Source organism: Passer domesticus, chromosome 12, assembly GCF_036417665.1.
Source record: "Passer domesticus isolate bPasDom1 chromosome 12, bPasDom1.hap1, whole genome shotgun sequence".
Taxonomy (NCBI): domain Eukaryota; kingdom Metazoa; phylum Chordata; class Aves; order Passeriformes; family Passeridae; genus Passer; species Passer domesticus.
The window spans coordinates 15,190,935-15,214,606 of record NC_087485.1 but is presented as its reverse complement, the minus strand read 5'-3'; the positions used below and the strand labels follow the sequence as shown (position 1 = coordinate 15,214,606).

At 36.5% G+C, this 23,672-nt stretch overlaps 1 long non-coding RNA gene across 2 annotated transcripts; it reads right to left on the bottom strand.

The window, feature by feature from the left end:
* Nucleotides 1–1,857: 1,857 nt before the first annotated feature.
* LOC135279357 (uncharacterized) lies at nt 1,858–23,146 on the bottom strand. Of its 2 annotated transcripts, XR_010346624.1 has the most exons (3): nt 23,010–23,146; nt 12,242–12,326; nt 1,858–11,592 (listed from the first exon to the last, which is right to left on the bottom strand). It is a non-coding gene; the product is annotated as an uncharacterized LOC135279357 (long non-coding RNA). The 2 variants fall into 2 exon arrangements; XR_010346623.1 differs by having other exon boundaries at nt 1,858–12,326.
* Nucleotides 23,147–23,672: the final 526 nt, after the last annotated feature.

Sequence of the window (23,672 nt, the reverse complement as noted above, 5' to 3'; positions counted from 1 at the left end):
GACATTGGAATCATACACTGATAATTTAATATAAATGTATTAGACTTGCTAATAATATTCTGCCAAGGACTGTTTTAAGCATCTGAAAAAAAAAATAAAAGAAAGTACAGACTAATTCATAGTAATAAAATAATTTTAGACAGCATCTTAGTTTGGGGAAATATGTTTTCTGTTGTAGATTTTCAAAAGATAAAAATATTTTTAAGTGTTCTCCTTATGCTTCTATTGTATTTTTACTTTATTGCTGGTGATTTCTACTTTTGACTAGCTAATGGGAATGTATTTTTTCTCTGTATTGCTATTACCTCTTCCTGCTACTTTCCAGGTCACTAATTTTTCTGCTTAGAGTTCATTCTGCTTAGACCGATATGCTGTCTTTTTTAATGAGGTTATTTCTGGGTTATTAGCCTTCCTGTTATATGATACCTTATGTGAAAGATCTAATTGATGTAAATCAAACATAGCTTGCAGAAAAAAATCAAAATGATCCTTTAGATATTTTTTAGCTTTGTATGTATCTCAGAAATTTTGTATTTAAAGCTACTTTTTAGACAAGAGGGTTATATGTGGCAAATAACACGAATAAATCTTTTTTTATTCATACATTAACAGGTTCAAAGAAGTGGAAATTGAAGAAATGCATTGGCATTTTGGTTTGCTGAATAAGCTTTAGATGGAAATTGCACTGAAAAGTATTTAGTGGGAGGGGTTTAATTGTACAGTTCAATAACCTCAGTAGCATTTTTTTATTAAAGCATTCTTACATAAGCCGTTAAGCTTTAGGTTAATTTTTACTGTTATGTTCTGGTTTCATTTAAAAACAGAGTTTGGAAATGCAACTAAGACTCTGCTATACCTTGTTAACACTTTTAAGTGGATTACATGTATGCTGCCTTTTATAATTATTTTTGATGCAAATTTTGCAGTCAAGAGGATTGTGTTGTTATTTTACAGGAGTTAACAGCTTGTTGTTTGCCAGGCAGTTTGCTTGTGGCAATCCATAGTGCCAAAGGGAGCTCTGTGTGTTTTGTATGAACATTATAACTATATAGGAAAATACAATGTGATTTATTCTTTCTCACGTTGGCTTTCCCCTCCTTTGCCTCAACTGAAATGTCCTAGTTTAGAGATACGTGAGTGACTTTTATGTATGTACTGTTTTATATTCTTCTATAGTACCTGTGCATGTTTTACATAATATACACACAAAAGACATGTTGTTTCTTGCAAAATATCTGGCACAATATAGCCCAATTTATCTAGATATGAATGTGTAGATTTGTATTGTGCTGGATTTTAAAGTTTTCTTGTCGGCTGTCAAGGTTTTTGTTTATTTTTTACTTTGCCAGTGGTTTAGGGTTGGATTATATAGCAGTGTCAACCTCTGCTGCCACACCTTAGTTCTATTTAATGCATATACAAAATTGTTTTTCATGCAGAAAACTGGGACAAAATCCCATTTTGATCAGCTTTACAGTTCTGTAATGAGAGGCAGTCTCTAATAAAAAAAAAGCCTTTCAAGCTAATAGGACACATTTTGTTTTGCTTTTGCTCAGAGCTAGCAAGCTACCAATCCTTAGAATTATTTTATTTCCCAAGATCTTGGAAAATTCCTGGTTTGGTGGAATGCAAACACACACAAAAAAATATTGGAATCTTTGCTAAAACCTGTGCTGATATTTTGAGCCCGCTTAGAGTCAATGAAGTATTTTATTGGAATGTGAATGGCGTGTTCTTCAAACTAATTAGATTTATTTAATTTACTTTGTGTTTTCACACAAAAATTCCTGGTGAGTTTTTGATGAACAGTAGATTGTGTGAGAAATTTTAGTGAATAAAAATATACATAACAGAAAATGACGTCAGCAACAATTTAATATTTACTTTCTTGTTTCCAGTGAGTACAGAAGAAATCACAACAGTTCAAGTAAAGACATTTCCCTGCTGAAGGTGAGTTACGTGAAATGGTGATAATAATGTCAGCTGATTTCCAAGAAGGCAGAGTTTTGTGGTTGTCAAACCAGACGTGTTTTGGCAAGCAGAGTTAGATGTGGTAGGTTCTAATATAGTTACTTCCAGCCACCATTTGGATGTTGCAGGTTTAAATTACCGGCATTACTTTCACTGACATACTTTTCCCAAAAGTTGCTGCATGGTTCATGAAATTTGAAAGTATTGACATTTTTGTTGTTTAATTTGAAATAAGGAAGTCAAAAGACATAGCAAAAGATCTTGACAAAACTGCATTTGATGCATAAACTGAGATATTACAATTTATTTTCTTCAAGCATGTGAAAAAAGGAGGCAAAAGGCAAAAAATAAAAGTCAAAAAAGAAAAAAGTTGACACTTGGAAGTATCTGGCATTCCCTCTGCAATATAAAGTTAATCCAAACTGACATCTGCTTGGGAAATCTTTTTACAGGTACATCAGATATAAAAAACTCTTGGGAAAAGTGTTGGACGGTGGCATTGTCTGGCATGTCAGACAGGTGGATTTGTGTTTCTAAAGCTACAGAAAAATTCCTACAATGAGTGAAGGCGAGTGAAGTTGTGAGCATTCTGGAAGGTTCCTTCTGCAGCCTCTCGCTGCTCTGTGGTGCTGTGACTGCCAGAAGCTCCTTTACAAAGTCCATTTATGTTGTACCAATTTTGCCTCTTCCACGTGCAGCAGCTGCCATGAAGAACCCTCCCTCTTTTCCAGCAGTTCCAGAGGTGCAATGCACTGGTGCTGCATTTTCAAACAGCCCTGGAAACCTCTGGCTCTTGTACCTGGGGTCCTTGCTAAAATATCTGGTGTAGTCTTACATGTTAACCCGAGTGTGAAATTGCTCTGCAGGTTACAGCAGAAGCAGAGAGCCTTTAATCCTGAACGGTATCTCGTGCAGTTCAGCTGTGCCCAGCCCTCAGGAGGGTGCTTTGGACTGCCTCGGGAGCCAGAGAGGCTCAGGGGGCTGGGCTGTGCTGCCCTGGCATGAACTGAGGAGCCTGTTGGAAGCCTGGGAGAGCCTGAACAGAGCTGGCTGTAGCAGTGTCCTCCTCAAGGCTGCATGTGCAGAAATAGGCAGAGATTCCTGAGGCTTGCAGAGACTTTGGTCCTTAAATGTTGCCATAGCAGGTGTCTGTGTGGAAGGTGTTGAGATCCACCAGCATTATGCAGCTGAAACTGCTTTTATTTCTCATTCCTGTCTAGACAGGGCTCCCCACTGAGGAACAAAGCCTTAACTGATGGGTTGCTGAGCAGGGCAGTCCTAGGGCTGAACAGGATCACTTTGGCACTTGGGACACCAATATATCTGCAAGACCTCAAAAAGTGAATCCTTGTAGAACACTGTATGTATATGTGCGTTTTACCTAAGATTTGAACTTGCAGGTATATCCTTTGCAATATAACATAGTAAATATTTTTCTTCTTCATTACACCTTGTGTTTTACTGCCCACAGCAGCTCAGTTTTGTTTAAATGAGGATTGCTTGTCAACAGCAATAATGTACGATGGTCTGAAAACAGTTTATTTATCAAGTTCTGTTAATTCTGAAGTTTATCTGATGATCAATTATTTTAAGGATAATATATTGATAACAGAGGAAAATAGGAAGTTTTCATTTATGCAAGCACTCAATTTGCATTCTTTTATATAGTTTCTGGTGCTTGCACATATCTACATGCAGTCACACAACTACTGAGTGCTGGAAGGTCTTTGCATTTCCCAGTGACAAAAGACAGGCACTGTAAAACTTCCAAAGCATGTTTCCATCTCTTTCTTGTCACAAAGGAGGTGGGTGGAAGACTGTCTCAAACTGGTCTGTTAGGCCCACAACAAGTGTATCTCAATTCATCCTCATAATGCTTGGTGAAAAAAAGTCTGAAGAAGCAAATATTGGTAACTTGTTTGTCAGAAGTTTAACTGAAAACAAATGATGAAGTTTTTAGTGCTTTCAACCTGTATTTGTTTCACATGTTAGTGGTATTAAATGAATAGTTAGCATCTGGATGATAGTAAGGTTTGGGTAGTATTAATATTTGGGCCAAATGACATACATTTATTTACAATATGTAGGGAGAAAAATGGTGATGTGACTTTGTTCTTTCCACACTTTTCTGATCCATGCTGAAGCAGTAATGAGAAAGAAAATGACTGACTGGTTTTTTCCCATCTGTACTAATTGTTTGAATTCCTTAGATGTTTCATTACCTTGGGTATTGAAGAGGCAGATTGTTCATAATTTAAAGTCTGTTTGCAGGACTTCAGCCCTTTTCACATGTTCGAAGAGATGCCCACTAACCACCACAGTCCTCTGCTATGTAGCATGTGTTTTTTCCACATTGTAGGTTTTAAAAGGTTGAATCTTCAAAGGTGGTCATGTAGCACATTTTTGCTTTGTTTTCAAACAGAAAAAAACTACTCCCTTTCATTAATATTCTGGTCCTGGATTAGGGCTCTGGGTTTAAATGACCAGAGGATTTGTGAGGTTCAGGCACTTGGAGTTTCAATCTTACAGCAGGAGAACAAGTGCGATGATTCAGGAAATGTCATTGATGGTTCACCTTCTGCTAGAAACACTTTTGTCTTTGGCTGATTTAAGTTTCAAATATATTTCTGGACACTTGGAAGGAATCCTCTATTTCAGACTGTTTCCGTTCCTCTCAAGGAAATCTTTATCTTCAAAGTAAGGATGTAATGGTGGGCATGTTTACGAGCTCGTTAAAGAGTGAAAGTGTTGGTACAAATGTCTTGGCTCTTCAGAACTCAGTGGAGAATCCTTTTTGTTTTGTTTGGAGACAAAGGAAAGGAAGTTGCTTACCAAATTTATGGAAGTACTTAAACATGTGCTTTTTCAGGTGTGTGAAATGCTTGGCACTTATATCCAGGTCTATATCATAATCTAATAAACCTTTAATCCAGAAAAGTCTTTAAACTACTCTTTCTGAGTAATTTAAACTGTTGTACCTGCCTACCTGTAAAAGATGGATAATATTACCATTCACCTGGGAACAATCTTCATTAATAAATTTCAATGGAATTCCATTCAGTCTTTTCATCTGTGCTTGATACAGAATTCTGCAGGTGCAGTCAAAAGTGAAATTGGGAGGGCAGAGGAGGAAAAAAGAATGTCTAACTTCATAGCAGAAGATTTTTCCCTTTAGTTTTTAACATACTGATATATAACTTTGAATGTTCACTCTTCCTACCGCAGCACCAAAACTAGGCATTCAACAGGTTCTTATAACATCACTGTGAATGTTCTTTTTCCTGTGTTGATAATAATTAAATGCGATAGAGATTATTCCAATTTGAAAGTACAGGCCATGTTTCAGAACTGGGATGGACAGATTTAGAGTATCCATATTTTTTGTCATTCATACTTCACAAGTATGTACAATTCTGTGAATTCTGCTTCACTTCTGTGATTTATGTACAATTCAACAAAAAAGGAGATAATGGAAAGACCTCATATAACTTTTAGTAATCAAAATAATAGAAATCTGAGCCTCATCTTTTGCTCCTCTGTTTAAAGCAAGATTCAGCAAGCTGAAGGAGTCTTGAAGATCATATGCTTTACATTTGTTCAGTTCCCTAATCAGCAGAAATTACAATGTGAAGAACATTTAATTTTCTGGCCTGTGAAATCGTTTACTTTATAATGCATTTTATTTCAGGGGTGCATATCCTTCTCCAGTCAGATAGCACCTCTGTGCCAAATGAGTGGCCATGGGAGCCCCAGGTATCCTGCCCCGTTCACAAAATATGTGTTGTGCCTGTCCTGGCAGTCAGCCCTGTGGGAACCTCCAGGAGACAAAGCCAGGAGCAATCTGGAATGGCTCACAAATTGTTGTCTGACATGTGGGTTGATTTGCCAGCTAAAATTACCTCAGATTCATGAGGATACCCAGAGAAGTCAGTCTCCCCTTAAAACATGCTGAATTTCATCTCTGTGAAAGCTGAAATGAGAAGGGCTTCTAGCACTTTACAGATTTGGTTGGAAGAGGCCAGAGGTGCAGTGGTCAGTGCCATGTCAAAGATGGGCAGAGGTAGTTGTAGAAGCCTTGCTTTTGTAAGGAAGGAGTTTTCTGCCTTGGTGAGTTTAGGAAGTACTGAAATATTTCTAAAACTTTAGAAAGAAGTTTCCTTTATTCTCATTTTACATCTGATAAAAAAGTGATCACTGTGCCCCCTCCCCACTGTGGATTCTGCTAGAGAGAAGGGACTCATCAGATGAGCCAACTGATGAACATATTTAGTCTTTAAGTGTTTTAGAACTTTAGAATCACCAGCTTTGGGTTCACCTACAGATGATGAAGACTCAGGATAATTATGAGTGTCATGTGAAAGCAGATTCTACTTCCATTGAGTTTATAAGCTTAACAATGTGAATATTTTAATTTTTCTCAATATTTTCTACTGCTTTCTATCGAAGATTCTGAATGGACCAAATTATGCTACATGCCCCATGAATGCCAACTAGTTCTTTATCCACCTACCACTGGAATATTATAGGTCAATTTAGCAAGATCGTTAACAGCAACCATTTTTATTCCCTTTGCTCCTATTTCAAATCCCAGAAGATGAATTCTTATGCAGTCAGTTCAACATGTAGATGACCAATTTATGTTGTAATTCCTAAAACAGTGTGTTTAGAATTTATGCAAGCAATGGCTCACCAGTGCTGAGCATTCTGTTTCCCTTTCTTTACTTGCATGGATTCTGGAAGAAAATAATATTCATTTTGGTTAACCTGTCTTTCAAAGGTAATTAATTTGTATTTAGAGCATTCAAAAAAATCTAACTAAAAATTACATTTATGTCAGAAGGTTTCCTGGGATCCTGGGTTTTCTTGCTGTTTTGTACTGTGTGTATACTTTTTCAGAATGCTGCAGTTATTCTACCACCATGTAACATGTTCTGCACCTCTTAGAGATATCCTAGGAAAGTCAATTTTACCTACTGTTTTTTTCCAGATTAGATTGGTTTATAAATTGGTCTGGGATGTGAATTTCCTTCTCTACTGTGGTCTTTCATTAAAAGCTATCTTTACATCATGATAAAACTTTTCTTTAAAAAACAAAATACTTAATTTCATTAATCTGTTTAGCAATACCAATATAATGAGCCATAATATTGATTTTTTTACTTAGGATTTAAAATCTCTATTTCTTTCCACAGAATTAAATGCTTCAAACTGATACTCAACCTCCTTACAGTCCCCTCTTTAATTTAGTTGTTATAATTAGGCATTAACTGGTGTCGGTGGTATAGCCAGTTACAAGCCATTCTGTTCTGCTTGTCTTGATTATCACAGTTTGGATGTAAAGTAAATTAGAATGAAAGACTATACAGTCCAATTACAGATAAAAGCAGCAAACTCTACTGCTGTAATTAGATGCCAGTACTATTTTTCTTAGATATTCTATCTCTGAGGGCATTTCTTGTAGCTACTTTGCTGAAGCTAATGTTTAAAGATTTTATAAATGCTTTGTGTCTTTGTGGCATCATCTTTGCTCCTTAAACTTTAAATGGCATGTTTTGATGTGCAGGATCTGTCTCTATACGTTCCTTGCCCATGATTCATTTTTATTTCAAGCTGATGTAATGTGTTATCCATGTTATGAGTGTGTGGACCTTAATAAGCAGGAGTGTTAAATTGTTTTCATCCTTTCCAGGGCTCAGACCTTTCCAGTGAGGAGGTACCTGCTTTTTGCCACAATGCAAAATAATTCCACCCATTTCTGCTTTGTTACAGGGTTCTGCTGTCTCCCAGCTGTGTGACTCCTTTACCAGGACGGTTCTGTTGACAGAGCTGTTCTGAGTCTCTAGTATACCTCACTGACAGTCACAAATGTTAAATAGCACCTTCCAGAGGTATTCATTAAAAAGAGCCTTTGGCTTCTTGGGATATGGGGAAGGAAAACACCCTCAGCAGGCAGTGGACTCAAGGTCATGTAAATTTTCTTGACTGCCATTCCAGCATCCTACAAACCAGCTATTGTCTTCATCAGGAATCTTTATAAATTGGCATGCAAGCATCCATAAAACAGTGAAAGCCAATGTAAATTGGATTGGCTTTGGTACATTTTGCAGTAAAAAAATCTGGCTTCTTTATGAATGGTAAAAAAGCTTTAGCTCCAAAATCACTGAAAAGTGATGAAATAGACAAGAACCATTTAATACTTAGCAAGGTCACTGTAAACACAATATTTTTGGTACTTTTACTTGCAGACAGTGTTAAATCACTCTGTAGATGCAAAAAATACTTTATGGCCAGCAAAAAATGCAAACTCTGCTATATTAATCTTCTAAGTCCTTGAGGTAAAAAAGGAAGTACCTTTCAAATAATTGAGGGAAAATCTGGTGTTTGCTGCAGCTGATCAAAAGCACCTTACGGAATAATTTTTTGTACTGAAAAATTCAAATATCTAGTTTTGTTAAGGGAAAAACTTAGATTCAGCTAACATGTTGTTAGAACACTGCATCAAAATAATTGGCTTCAACTGTTTTGTTTTGGCAAAGTTGTTTCAAGTCATTCCAGCACATTCTAAGTATTACAATTAGTGAGTGTTAGTATCACATGTGCTACTCAATGTTTCACATGCTACAAAATCTACAACTATTTGCATCAAAGTAAGTTTGCTGAAGAAACAATATATTTATGATTTTTTTTGGTGGAGTAATATTTTACTAGGAAATAAACAATTGTTATTTTGTAAGAATTTCAGTTCCCTTTTTTCTATTGAAATAATTGAATAGTCAGTTGTTGAGTAGTTTTCTAGCTCTTTAGCAACGACTAATATAAATTATGTGACTGACTGTACAAAGTGTTATTCTGTAAAGTCATAAAATACCATTTATACATGATAAAACTTTCAAATTCGTACAAATGTGTATGAGGCTAGTACCAGAAACAATCTCAAACAAGGAAAATGAGGAGCATATTGCTCGTTATGTGTGAAATTTGCCCATTGAGGGCACAGTCCACCTGCTTGGATGTGAGGTCAGTCTTAGAGATGCACTGAGCCTCTGGAGGACAGCCTGGGAGTCAGGCTGTACCAATGGTGACTGAAATGGCAGCAACAACTCTCCAGAACCACCTGAATAACATACTTGAAACACCGAAGTCTTCTGTGTAAGAGCTCCACAATGGACTTTACATTGTCTGGAGACAGGAAATTTAAAGAAATTATATGTGAGTATCATGATATTAGAGACAATTATTGGGCTGATATTATAGCTGGCACTAAAAGAGATTTAAAAAACGTACTTGTATTATTGATGTTTCTTCCTGACACATCATGTTTGGGTATGGTTATAATGTACCCGTACAGCATAAAAGACTCACGTTGTTTGATTCTCTAGGGTAAAGTTAATTGGTAATTTAAACAGAAATGATAATCAAAAAAACATTTAGCAAGTTGCATTTTTCAAAGCGAAGTTAAAACTTCCTGTTTCACAGCAAAGGTACAGAAAATTATATGTGTTGATTTAAGGAGATTCAGTTTTATGTGATTAATTTTCTAAAGATCATTTAAGGTGTAAGCATAGCATATATTTCCTTGTGGAATTGAATTGGTCCAACCCCTCGCTAATTTTGCCTACAATTAGTTTGGTGTAATTATCACAGCGTACAATTTAGTCTGCTTCCACAAAAAATTATTGTTCACAGGACCATAAAACTCTTTAAAAATTGCTTAATGAACAACTCAGCTATGAGTATGTCTTAGAAGATGAGAACTGCTATTAAATATGTAGAACATGAAGATGCAATATGTGTACATTGCACATAACAAACTTGGTATAAAACCAACCTCCTGGACACTACAGCATGGAAGAGTAGCACGAGGTCACAAAATGAAAGGCTGTATCCAAACGCACCAGACTGAAGCAAGATGACATGCAAGCTAAATCCTGGTATCTCCTGATTTCTAATGGTTTGGATTTTCCACATTAGTATTGTCTTACTATGAACTCAGGCTTTGTTTTGGTGGGTTTTGTTTAGTTTGTTTTTTTTCATCGTGGTGGTTTTTTTTTGTTTTAATACCTTCATTAATGCCTTTGTTTTTAATGCCATCATTTGTATTTGGGATTTAGACTGAGTTGCATACTAATAGTTGAGGTAAAATTGATTGGTGCCACTGCTTCCTAAAGCTAGAAGACCCACATGCCAAGCACCAGACATGGTGATTTTGATTTCTTTCTTCAAGGAAATTGATGAAACTTCTGCCAGACTTGAATCATCTGGCAGTCCAGAACTGAGGATCAGTTCCATAGCAAGAATATTCAGATATCTCTACAACACCTGTACATTCATCAGGACTGTTTCATATAATATTTTTGCTGCATAAATCCACACAATTATCTTCTGATTTATAATTCTTATGCTTTTCTCATAAGAGAAAGCAAACCAGTTTTCTTCTGTAATTAATTCTTACAAAACCTGAGGGAATTTTTTCCTTTATTTCCTCTGTAGACAATGGTAAAGAGAAACATACCAGCTGTCACTGAACCTTTTCCCCCCTCCCCCAGGTTCAAAAGCAAGAAGAAAAAAAAAACCACAAACCAAAATATCTGGAGTTTTATAGGCATGGCCAGAGTGACACACCTCCCTTAGCTCTCAGCTTTGTCAGAGATGAACCCTTTCCATGACATCTCAAAGGGTACATAGAAAGTGACAAAGAAACTCATATTTCTGTAGCTGTTGACTTTCAGCACAAGAGTTACTGATATTTTGTCTCCTATTATGGAAACCAGTGCTGCTAGAGGGGAGTCATTCCTTGGAACTGGAGTGTTTTGTGGGACAGCTCTGCAGATAGGTCTGGATTGACTCTATGTTTGTAGTATAATCCTATTGAAAAACAGCTCCCAAACATGCCAGAGTCTGAAATGAGATTTCCAAAGAGAGATAGAGTCCCAAAAGAAAACTTGGGTTTTTAGGTAAGGGTTAAACTACATGGTGTTTGTATTACATCTCCAAAATTAGGGGGAAAGAATACTTTCTCTCTTCATTTAGCAAGAAAAACTTGAATCTTAACCTGTGCATTTTCTATAGCATCTATTACCACAGCAGCAAGATGCTGACTTAGGATTTCTCCTCTTTTAAAACCTTTTGCCTTAAACCACTTGTATGTGTTGAAATCTGATCATGATTTCCTACTGCCAGAGCATATTAAGAAACCTGTTTCCATTGCCAGTTTGCAGCAGGAAAAATGTAATTGAGCTTTAAAATATTGTTTCTATCCTACATTTTGTCAACAGCCTACAATAAAGTCTTTTGGGTGAGATTTTCAAGATGCACACAATATTAGCCAAAATAGTGTCAGTCATAAAAGTCCCCTTGTCTTTAGTGGACAAAAGGTAAATTGTGCCTTTTTAATTTTTTTTTTAACCGTACTGTCATTTATTTTAATACTTTGTGGCTTCATAAGATCTTATTTCATTGATTGCCATACAGCCAAAACATCTTGTGCACGACTCAAGACCTCTTTCCCTAGAAAACGAATGGAGTACCTTTTGGAAACCTTCCAGCTAATAGTCTGGTCCAGATGGTGTTGCTTGCAACTTCTAAGAAGCACAGGAACAGACAGCAAGTGCCTTATTCTTTCTGTCAAATAAACAATCCATGTTTTGGTAGGTTGGGATGTGGTAAAAATAAATCAAACTTCACGAGCATGAGCAGTAAGCTGAACTTGTAAGTCCGACTTTGGAGGTCGGGTTGCCTACCATCAAGTTCAGAAAGGAATTCCAGATAATACCTTGTGGCCAGCCAAGTGGTGGGCTCAGTTTCTAGCCTGGCTTCTCTCTAAGGGAAAAGAGCCATGTTCTTTTTAAAAAGTGGTGCCTGGAGGTGACAAGACTAGCAGGGTCAGGGCTACTGTTTAAATAGCTCCACAGCTACTGTTTAAACAGCTCTACAGCTCATCTCTTTTGGCAACTTAGATACTGGAAGTCTAATCATGATGCGTTGTGATGCAGCTGTGTGCATTCTGATACATGCTGAAAGTGTGGGGAAAGGCAAAACCTTCTGATTGCTTAAGTAACAGTACATTCACCATGTTATCAAAGTGGCCAGTCTGTAAGTGCAATTAACAGTTTGCTTTTTCCTACTCTTTTATTCTTTGCAAAATGTAAGTAAAGATCTATCAGCAATACAGGAGAGTTAAACTCTGAAAAGCATTGTTATGAGTGTGTTGTGTAGAAAACAATAGCGTAATTGAGATTATTTGTCCATTTAATAGCAAGAGTCACAATACCTGTAAATATGTTGATTCTATCTTTAATTCTTTGTTTTCCTGGTATGTACTCATTGCGTATCATTTTCTTGGTCTTTCAGAAGGCCTCAAAATAGAAGTAATTAATTTTTAGTGATAGAGAGTATTCTATTAGCTGTGAATAATAACTTTTACTTTCACTAAGAGTTTTTTTTAAACCTCTGAGGAATGCAAAGTATTGTTCTCAATTAGTTATGATGATGAGAGAAATATAAACTGTAGTCATGGGAAAGTTACTATAAGCAACTCAGACTAAATGTTTAATTGGCATAGACTGGCCCTGCTCCATGTTTTTTGTGCAATTATAGACACCTTCCTGAAACCTAGATTTTGCCCTTGTAGACAGTAATTTGAGATATTTTTCCCCTACAGATGTTTTTTCTCCATTTTTTTACTGTTTGTCTGCACAACTCACAATTGTACCTGGGTATCAGGCTAGGGAAAAAACTCACTCTTTTTTAGAGATGCAACAGAGAAGAATTATAGGAAACTTGCATGTTCTGTAAACAACTACTTGATTAAGCAAAAAATTACGTTAATATCCATTGCACCTTATAGATCTTATGTTTGAATCTTTCCACAGAAATGAATGGCAAAACTCACATAAAAATTACTTTGGAATAAAGAGCAGTCCCTGGCTCTGAAGGATTTTTCTCTCTGTCATCCCACACTTTACTTTCACCTACAAGAATGACAGTCATGACTATTTATGTTGGAAACTCTACACTTAAGTCTCCTGGAATTTACATGGCCCAGATATTTAAACAAGTGGTTGTAATATTTTACAGTCTTTTAAGTATCGGCTGGAGTTCAAATTCTTGTGATTTGGAATATGAAATTACTTAATTTCATTGAGGAAATTGGTTCAATAATTTAGGGTTGGGAAGGATAGTTTAAAATTTGTAAATACTGCAAAAGTTTGTATCACAGTTTGATAACAGTTTATTGTTTAGAGCAATTCTACTTCTTTTCAACAATAGAGACAATGCAAGTTATGAGAGATTTCTAAAATAATATGTGTGTATATATATATACACACATATATATGTGTAAAGGTGTTTATGCATATTCAATGTATGTACACTTGTGTACACAGTAAACGGTATCAAACTAATGTGAAAAGTAGTAAAAAGTATGAATAGGACCAGGATAAAAAAGTAAGAAGAAAAAAAAATAAACCAATAACTATTCAATTCATTCTGAGCACATCACACAGAATTGCATTAGGAAAAACAATAAAAAATGTGCTTTTAATCTGATAGTAAAAAACCCCAATAAAATAAAAATGAGATCCATTAATGAAAATAATGGATTTTATCCAAACTAGTTATATACTTAGCTTTTTTTCTTTTTTTTTTTTTTAATACAGTACTTTCAGCTAAATACTGGGTTGCTAGTGTGCAATTAGTACCAGTGTGTAAGTTTAAGAACAGGATGAATTGAGATAGATAGATAGATATGTTCTTAATGATTCCTGGATAGCTGTGGTTAATAAAAGAGGAAAAGAAACTTTTTGTTGGATGGCATCTTAAAATGAAATGGCTAAGACATTTTGGAATGTGTTAAGTCCTGAGGAAATGGATTAATGGGCCAATAATGTGATAGTACTACCTAAAGGCAGTTTGGTTTAAGAGATACTTCATTTTTGGTCACAAAATTCCTCCTGCAGACTCAGATTTTGGAATCCTTTCAGCTGACAAATTGAAATTATTGTTTTCAGAAATAATGGATCAGAAACTAGGTTATGAAAATGAATTTACATTGGTGAAACCTTTTCTTTCTTTACTTTGTCTCATTTTGGTCTTTCTTGTGTGTTTTCCTATTTGGTCTTTTGTGTCCTGAAGGACTAGATGTGATTAGAAGTTAAATTTAAATTGCATGGATAAATTGCATGATTAGCTTATTAGAAATCACAATTCACAACTTAATTTATCACATGCCTCCCTAATTTTTCACATGGTGATTACAAATGGGGGCTATATGAAAAATTTGAGACATATAAGACAAATTGCAAACCCACGTGATAAATGTACTTATCATGCACCTTTTGGCAGCTTTACCTCCTCTCTGCTCGCTCATCCATCTCTCCTGGGACTCATGGAGAAACCTATGAGCAGAGTCAATAAATCACTGAAATTTTAAAATCAAATTCTCCTAGAAATATTTTGTCCCCTCTTTGCCAGGTGGAGATTTGCCTTGTCCAGTGTCACTCCTGCCAGGTTTCTGTGCAGCAGTTCTGTGGTCATTGTGTGGTCAATAGCTTTTTGGCTGTGGAACATGGTGATTCCTGACATCCCAAGGGAATACAGACTTGGCTTTCTCACACTTTTCCTGCAAGATACTTACTATACCCATGGGATGAGACATCTCTGTGCATGCCTACTCCAGAGCTAGCTAGTGCAATGAAACCTATTGGATCATAGTTTTAATTGTGTTTTACATGCCCGTGACATAATTTGCAGAAGTTTATCACTGAGCAGTTCTCTAACATGCTTTCAGAAACACTTTTCTAAAACCAAATTTCAATTTGTATCAAGAGTGGTTATGCAGAACATATTGAAAATTATTTGACATAATAAATAAAGGGTTTTTTCAATCTCTCTTTGTATGCAAACTGGGGAAGAAACCCCTTATACATGTTTCAAAACAACTTCCTTGACTAGAAAAAAAACTATTGAAAGGGAAAAAGGTAAGGGGTAAAACTAAGTAAAAATAATTAAAACACAGTAGGGATTTTCTATTTTTACTTATTGATATTCCAGATATTTTACATATTCTATATGGTCACATCTATTAAAGTATAATATAGTATGTTATTGTTAATATCTATATCATAAATGTTTATGTAATATATGTAATTTCATATATTATGTATGTTTTTAGATATTTCAGTACCATGTAAACGTTTTAAGAGTAACTTTTTTTCACAATGGAAGAGCAACGTTACAGTTCCTGTAAAACTGGTTAGAGTTTTAGTTTGTCAGCTCATTTACATGGTATTTTTCTCTGTGCAGGGAGGAATGATTCCTTCTTGTCTTTATATTCTTTGGATAGTAGTGGAACCAGATGAGAGAAATGCTTGTTTTGGCACTTCCCCAAAGAGAAATATAGATTTTGATGTTGGCAAAGATGACTTCAGCAAATAGTGCACATAAAAAGCCAGCATTTCATGCAAGTTCATAAGGAAAAACTACAGAATAGAATAACTTTTATGAAGAAATTCTATGTCTTACTTTGTGAATAGGTCCCAGTGCTACCATAATAATGCCCAGTTCTACAACTACAAACACTTATTTGTTCAAAGTGAATATTAACATTGTAATTTACTATCTAATTACAATTTTATAGTAATAACTGAAAATGTGTTGTTAAAAAGCATTGCATTCACTGCCTCACACTCTCAGGCTGTTCAGGCTGTTCTTAGCAGCATAGTGTGTGATTTTTGCCATTCTGAAAGGACTCATAGGAAGCATTGATGTGGATTTTTTTGAAGTTTCATGCTCAAATCCTTTTATAAAAAAGTGTTTTAGAAAGCTGCCCTAAATGCTCCAATATCGCTATTACATTGCAGCTGAGGAATAATTTCTGTGAGCTTTAATGGAGCAGGATTGAACCCTGTGAAAAATCAGTTTGCATAGCAAGTCTTCTTCATGTTAAAGGCTTTGCATTTTATTTCTCAAGTAACAACATATCTCACTAATTTGAACGTTCCAAAGGAATGGGTTATCTTGTAAAGGTTGTTATTTTTGTCAGCTAATCTGAAAGACCTTTCACTTAAAACTACAGAATTAAAAGCCAATTGAAAAAAAATTAATGCAGTATCGATACTTAGAAATAAGGCATTCATAAAATGTAGTTAGCTGGTGGTGATTATTACTAAAAGATTCCCTTTTTTTTGTTAAGAAAATTATTGTAAAAGAACTGCAAAAATGAGATTTATTAGTGATATCAGTAGTGTACTTAAAAAAATGTACTGACTGAATCATAACTTACATCAACAGGAAAATTTTAATAAGTTAAATTCTATTTATTTGATGTTGATATAAATTAATTTTTATTCAATTATATTCGTAACTGTAATTTGCAATAAAATAATAATTTATAATTTTGGTATGAATATGGTGCAGACTGAAAAATAGCTGAGGAGTTTCATGGTGTAAAAATCCTGATACATCTCAGATAAAAGTATGTGGTAGCTGCCAATAGGTGTATCTCTCTTTTAAGACCTGACCTACCTAATTATACCAGGATGCTTGTGGGAAAGATGTAGGCCTGCAGATTTCTTCACACACCTGGACTGTGTGTGAGTACTCACACATACCTCTTTAATGAATATCTGTTAGGGGCTTCATACAGCTTTTTTTTCTGATAGGCAAAAGAAAGTACTTAGTACTTGCTACTTAGTACTTCTTGTCTTTAATATAAAGCTAAAAATGCTGTCATAACTCAGCAGTCAGTTACTGTTTCATTTGCAATAGGAAATATTGTGAGTTCCTCTGATGGTATCAGATTGCTGCCTTGTAGAGCATGCTGTGGTAGGTTTTTCCCACCTCTCTGTGGATAAATGCAGCACCAAACCCCAAGCTATTGTGTGCTATTTACAGAAGAAATTAATCATTCCTTCTTATTATCAATAAGGTTCAAATGTAAATTTCCCTCAGACACAAGAGTGCTTTTTGTGTGACATTTCCCTTAGAAATCCTCTCTGCTGGTTTTGCTCCTGAGAGAAAGGTGAAGGAGTACCATGACCATCGTTTCCAATCTTCCTCTTATCATTTATGCCATCACAGAAAGAGAGGCTCCAAAGTTCAGATGGGAGAAAGCAAGCAGTATCTTGGGGAATAGCTGATATTTAATTGATTTTGTTGCTTTGCTAAATTGATTGTTTTCTTGCTAAGGAAATGAACAACCGTGCACCATTCTTTATTGTTATCAGCTGATTGTACTTGTTTTACTGCACAGTTTTGCCAGAGAGGGGTTTTTGCAAATATTGTGCAGTGGAATGAGTCTGAACTAAAATAAGTGAAAACATTTAATGTTCACAATGCAGCATGCACAAAAGCCCATGAGAATTTGCAGATAAATTTGCCTAGATAAGCAGTTTTTAAGCTATCATAAAATATAGGGTTTCAGCCTCATGAAATAATGCATGGAACAGACTGGGTTTGTTGAAGAGCAAATTGGCATCTGTGTAGCTGGACAGATGTAAGGTGGTACCATTATCAGTGGAGGCAGATAAAGGTGTCACTGGGGTAGGCAAGCAGCTTGAGGGACAGTCAGGGGGATTTTCAAGGGACAAGAGAGATTTTTCCTTCTAAGTAGAATACAGTTCATTAACCAGAACAAAACCAAGCCAAGTGCCTGTGCTGCATGTGAGGAGTGGGGCTTTGTGTCCCTGGGGAATGCTATTCAAAAATTATTAGACAGTTGTGGGAAGGGCACCCTGAAAAGCTGATGTGGGAGAGTCTGCTGGGAATCCTATCTTTTTGAGGGGTATAAAATTTTCTTGTAGGGAAATGTATTATTTCTCATTCTTCAGAGGGACTTTGTTTCTGTGAAAATCCTGCTAAGACAGCTGCAGTCATCAGAGAGACATCTGCTTGTAAGGTCATCTTCTGTTGAAAGTGTTTTGTCACAGAATGGAGAGGGCTTCTTTCACTGCCAAAAAGCCACTTTGAAAGATTGACAAGAGAGATTAGAGAGGATACAGAAATTTTGGAAGACGTACTTTTAACCTTTTTACACAGTGCCATCTTGGCAGTAGCAAATCTATGGCAGGATTAGTTAGGGACCAAGCATTTCTAGAATTGTGTTCCTTTTTTTTCTTTTCTCTTTCCATTTGGGGTATCAATTAACTGCAATTTCACCAGGGCAGTAAAGCAAGAGAGCAAACAGTAAATAAGCAGCAAGCAAAATTAAAAACAGTAATGAACCTTATGAATACAAGAGTGTTATAATGTTTGAAATGCATTTATTTTGGAGCTTCGCATGTTCTAGGAAAACATGATGCTTTTGTGAATGTATTGTCTCATTTTACATTGCAGAGACTCTGTTTATTGGCCCTGGAGGCTGACAAGGAACTGACACCTGTGCCAAAACCTTGGCAGCAACAGGCACGTTCATTATGCAGTAGATCCATGTATCCTCAAGGCAGGGGAGAGGAGCAGACTTTACCCTTGCAAGGAAAAACAGGTTAAATAGCAAAATGACTGGGGCAGTGGATTTCCTAACACAGCTGATCCTCATGGAAACTGGTGCTTCTGTGTCTGTGCACCACTGTATTGCTAACTGCTATTTTGGGGATGCTTCTTTTTGGGAACTGAATACTGGGCACAGGAGAGCTCATCGGAGCTGGGAAACCTCAAGATATTCAGTTTCTCTATCACTTAAAGGAATTTTTAAAAATTCATGTTTATAGTGCCTTTTTGCATGAATCTTAGCTGCAAACTGTATTTGCATACTGAGAAGGGAGTAGGTTTAGTTTAGATACTGGAAGAAATACTTCCCTGTGAGGGAACTGGCACAGATTGCCCAGAGAAGCTGTGACTACCCTCTCGCTGGAAGTGTCCAAGATCAGGTTGGAGGGGCCTTGAAGCAATCTGGGATGGTGGAAGTTGTCCCTGCCCATAGCAGAGGTTGGACCTGGATAATCTTTAAAGTCCCTTCCAACACAAAGCATCCCAATTAATCCATGGGAAAGGATTAATTGTTTTTTTAGGGCCCCTAAAGAAAATCTAGCAGAGAAAGGGGAAACAGTATAGATCTGTGCTATGCTAAATAAGGCTTGTAAATATCTTGAATTATCTAAAAAATAGTTCAATGAAAACTTACACCAAAATACACAGCTGTGCAATCCCCAGCATTTGGCAAAGGAGAGATTAGTGTTTTACCTATTGATAACTTCAAGGTTGATTACTTTAGAAAAAATGTAATTTTTTCATTTGAAAAAGCATTTTCCAAAAGTGAACATTATGGTCTGTAATGTCACTTCCATGGTTTCTGTGTGGCCATATCTACAATAAGGGTAGACTTTCATTAAAGTAAGGCCTGAAGCATACACAGGTAGATTTTATTTTAAACAGGACTATCTATATAGATTATAAGAGGAAAGTTTTGTAAATGTATTTCAGAAGAACTGGGAAGCAATTAGAATCATCCATTTAGTGAATTTTGGTGGTCAGAAAGGCATTACTAGGATCAGGTTTACTCATTCATCATACCCTGTAAGTTATGGATAAACAGGGTGATATGGTGTCTTGCTAATTCTCAGATATCATTATATAATATAATTATGTTCTTGAGATGCTGTTGAAGGCCATTTGCAATTACCATTGTATATAGGAAACACAGGTTTAAAACAGTGAGGTTAAGTGTGACCCAGCAAACAAAGCAGTCGGGTTGCTGGTGTGTGGGCTGCACTGGGAGCGTGGTTATTCCTGTGTGTGTGCTCTGCAGGAGACAGCAAGGTTGTATGGAAAGCTTGAACCCACCGTGACACTAACAAAGGTATTTAGCCTTTTAAAGATAGAATTTTAGATGCCAAGATCACTGGCTTCATGCTACTTTTCAGATGAGTCTGGGAGTGTGCCAGGAAGCTAAAAGCAGTTGATAAACCCCAGAAGAAAAGCAGTAAATCAAAAGCAAGAAAGCTTTTGAAAAATTTAAAAAGTGGCATATATGTAGGGGTGATCATATAATTCTGCAAAAGAGCTTGATTGTCTCACAGAGATTGCTGTGTGCCAGCATATTAATGGTCAGACCCTGAGAGCTTTGCACTTTGATTCTAATGAAAGTCTCAGAAGTTTGGATGTTTATATGAACATTATCTCTGTCTAAAACGGTGAGCTTAAAACCTTTACTCTGCTGGGGTTTGATGTGTATCCTTTAATCTAGACTCTGTATTGATGGGATTATTCACATCAATGAGGTTTTGCCAGCTTAGTCCCAACATTTATGTGATGGATTATATCCATGCATTTGTTCCATCATTGGTCAGACTGATTTCAGCTGAGGTTTTGCTGCATGAACTGGAACTCCCTTTCCCGTGAGATCATCCAGTAAGGAACATGGGTTAAATGCTGCACTATGCTACCTCACCAAAAAAGCAAAAGGCAGAGCTCAGATCATCTCTTCCACTGCTTTCAACTTCATTCAGGAGTGTGATCGGATACTGAATAGTTCTCTAATTAATTAATTAATTGTTTCAAAGGCAAGATCCCCATGTGCCACTAAGCTACCTGTTCCAGAAGCACAAAAGTTCTGAGTCTTTGGTGCAAAAGAGAATGAAAAGCTTTCTATAGGCTTTATGTACATCTTGATTATGTGTTCTTGAAGTGTTTTCGTGACCACTTACTAATATTCTTCTGTCTCCTTCCTTCTGCTTCCAATGCCTGTAATATGATAATGTCCTTATCATACTTCTGGCCTTTCATGTCCCTTTTTCCTCTGAGTTTAGTCTGGTCTCTTACTTGGCATTATGGGTATGTGGATGATTCATGTCAAAAACATTGTCAATTCCACTGATATCAAAAGTACTATTGGAATGCAATTAGTTTGCACATACCTAAGTACCTGCTGAGTTGTAGCTTTATGCATTCAGAAATATGATGTACTTGCAAAGTCCAAGGATTTCAATCCACATCAGTTGAACTGTTCCTATTTTCAGTAATGAGATTTTGAAAAGGGTCGGCATGAAAAAGGTTTTAGCTACTTATACAATGGCCAATCTCAGAAAGTGCCTGAAAAAATGGCACACACTGGGAAATTAATGTTACTAAAGAGCAATTCAGACCTGAAAACTATGGCAGATGCCACAGCAGTCATCACAACTTGTATGCCATGGGCTTTTCATGACTGCGCTTCTAATTCATGAGTTCTTTTGCATCAAAATCAGTTAAATAGGTATATGGTTCATTATTACAGAAAACTGCATTAAAACAAAACCTTGCAGCTGGAAAGTTAGTAATACCTAATTAAGGTAAGACTTGAGTTAGTAGCCTTTCTTCATCTCCTTTGTCTGTACTTACAATGCTGCACCATGTTTTGTCTTGGAGACATTAAGCTATAGAATTTGACTCCCAATTCTCATGCTTTACCCTGTTTCCATCTTAGCTGTTCATTGGATTGCTGTTGCTGCATTTTATTGCATGTAATTCCTCCACCCAATCTCTATAGTAATCCAGTTTTAATGTCCTTTGTTTTTTTTCTTTATCTCCACAGCAGCTTGTCTGATCTCGACATTATTTCTGAAACTTGGAAGCCAAAAGAGGAGGAGGCTGAGAACATACTGAGGTTCACAGTGGCCGGAAAAAGGTCATGTTCAAACTGGAAGTGGGGAAGATCTGCCTAGATTCAAGGAAAAATAAATTTGCTAAGAAGGTAATTAAGTTTTGGACTGCTAGAGTTGTACACTCTTCAATTTATATAGCTTTTCAAGACCCAAATGGACAAAGCTGTGAGAAATCTGATCTGAGTTCTGGACTGACCCTGCTTTGAGCAACAGATTGGACTGTAGGTCCCACAAGGTCCCTTCCAACCTGAGTGATGCCACAGCTCTGTGAGAGCATTGCTGGGGTTCTCTGATATGGCTTTGTAAGTTGCTGTTAAGTGTTAGAGAATTGGTTTTCTTTTTTTTTCCCTCCAGTTTTGGATTTGGCTAATTTGATTTATTGAAGAGAGTTGTCCCTCAGGTTCTTTCTTTCATTATTTTCCTTCTTTTACAATTTCAACTTCCCTTCCCTGCCTCTGTTTCTTATACCTTTGCCCTCAAGTTTGGAAGTGCAAAAGCATTTAAAGGAATGAGTTGCCAGATTTTGCTAACACTGGCAAAGCATCTTTGTTGCATTTTTGAAATGAGCTGTTTTGGCTGCAACTTTGAGAAAGTATTAATAATCTGGAGGCAAGCACTCAGGAGAGAAAATTGTATCCTGATGTATTGTAATTCCTTAAAGGGCAAATGAAAATTGTGTTATAATTAGAAGTCTGAAGAGCTTCATTTCTGATAAAGCTGATTGGGGGCTTCAGCTAGGATCTAAATCAATAAGAGATTCCTGGGAAAATGTTTTTTAATCATAGGTGCTAAAGAGATTCTTTGCTAAACTTGCCCTAGAAAAAAGATTCATACCAGGTGTTTAAATGCTTCTCTTGCTCATGGATATGCAGGTGTCTGTTTGGAGATGCGTGAGGGGAAGCTCACTCCCCTGAAAATATAACACACAATTAAGGAAGCAAACTCAGTGTTTGAAATAAATCTGTAGAAATAGATAGAAATATTTAAAATTGGAGAAGAAGTTAACTGTGAGGGCTTCTATCTCACAGTCAAAGATTAAAGATTTTCATTTAATCGATTATTTTAATCTATTATAATCTATATTTGAAATATACTTTTATAAGAATTTTTAAGAACATTAAGATGGCACATTTCTTTATATTACATTTGTAAGACATTAGTTTGTCTTACTGCTACATAATTTAGTTAGAAATTTTCAAAATGCTAAATGAAGTGCAAAGACATTGAAAATATTAAAAAAATAATTAAGCAATTTTGTTTTTTCCAGAATAATGTTTCTCAGTACATTGGTATGATGTGCAACACAAGATGAATTAATTGAGTCAGGGCCACACATTATTGATTACTGTCCATCCTTACAACTATATATAGATATACTTTTTTCCATGTCTCAAATGTGTTTACATTTTCTCAGGGTTTTAACATCATTGATATTTTCAGACGTATTACTGTACCACTCACCTTCAGTAAAACTTTGCTTGGTTATAAATAGTTCAAAACCACTAATGAAGAAGAAAAAGTCTTTTTCTTCTCTGACTGGGATTTGGTTGTTGAATCTCACTTTGAAATCCTGTTGGTAAAGGAATCTGAATCTGTTGCTAAAGTTTTCATTAGTTTTATAAGGAGAGGATTGTTCAGACAGAGACTCTGGAAAAGTGAGTTGGGTAGCACATGAGTCACTGAAAGTGAATAAATTTGTAAAATTCTGTGTGTCACCAGCACAGCTGATGCTGGGGTGTCCTAGGAGGTGGGCTGTCAGAAAAAAAAAATGGTTGTAGAGCTCACTGTATGGGCAGAATAACATAATAATGAAAAAAGTCAAAACCAGCAGGTGCTGGTGGTGGCTCTTCCCCTCACATGGCCTCCATGTTCCTGCCAGTGCTGCCACCCTGGGCCTGTGGGGTTATTGCCACCCAATGGACCCCCCCCGGATATCCAGGCCAAAAGGTGTCTGTGCTGGAGCAAATAGGGAATTCCAGAGGGAATTCATCACTGTCCAGGCTGGGAAGGGGCTCTGTCAGGGAGGGTGGGCAGCCAGGTGTCCCTGGCCAGCAGCGTGTCCTGGGGGACAGGGCCAGGGGATCCTGGGGTGCACACGGAATGGCACTGATGGCAGCTGAGGGA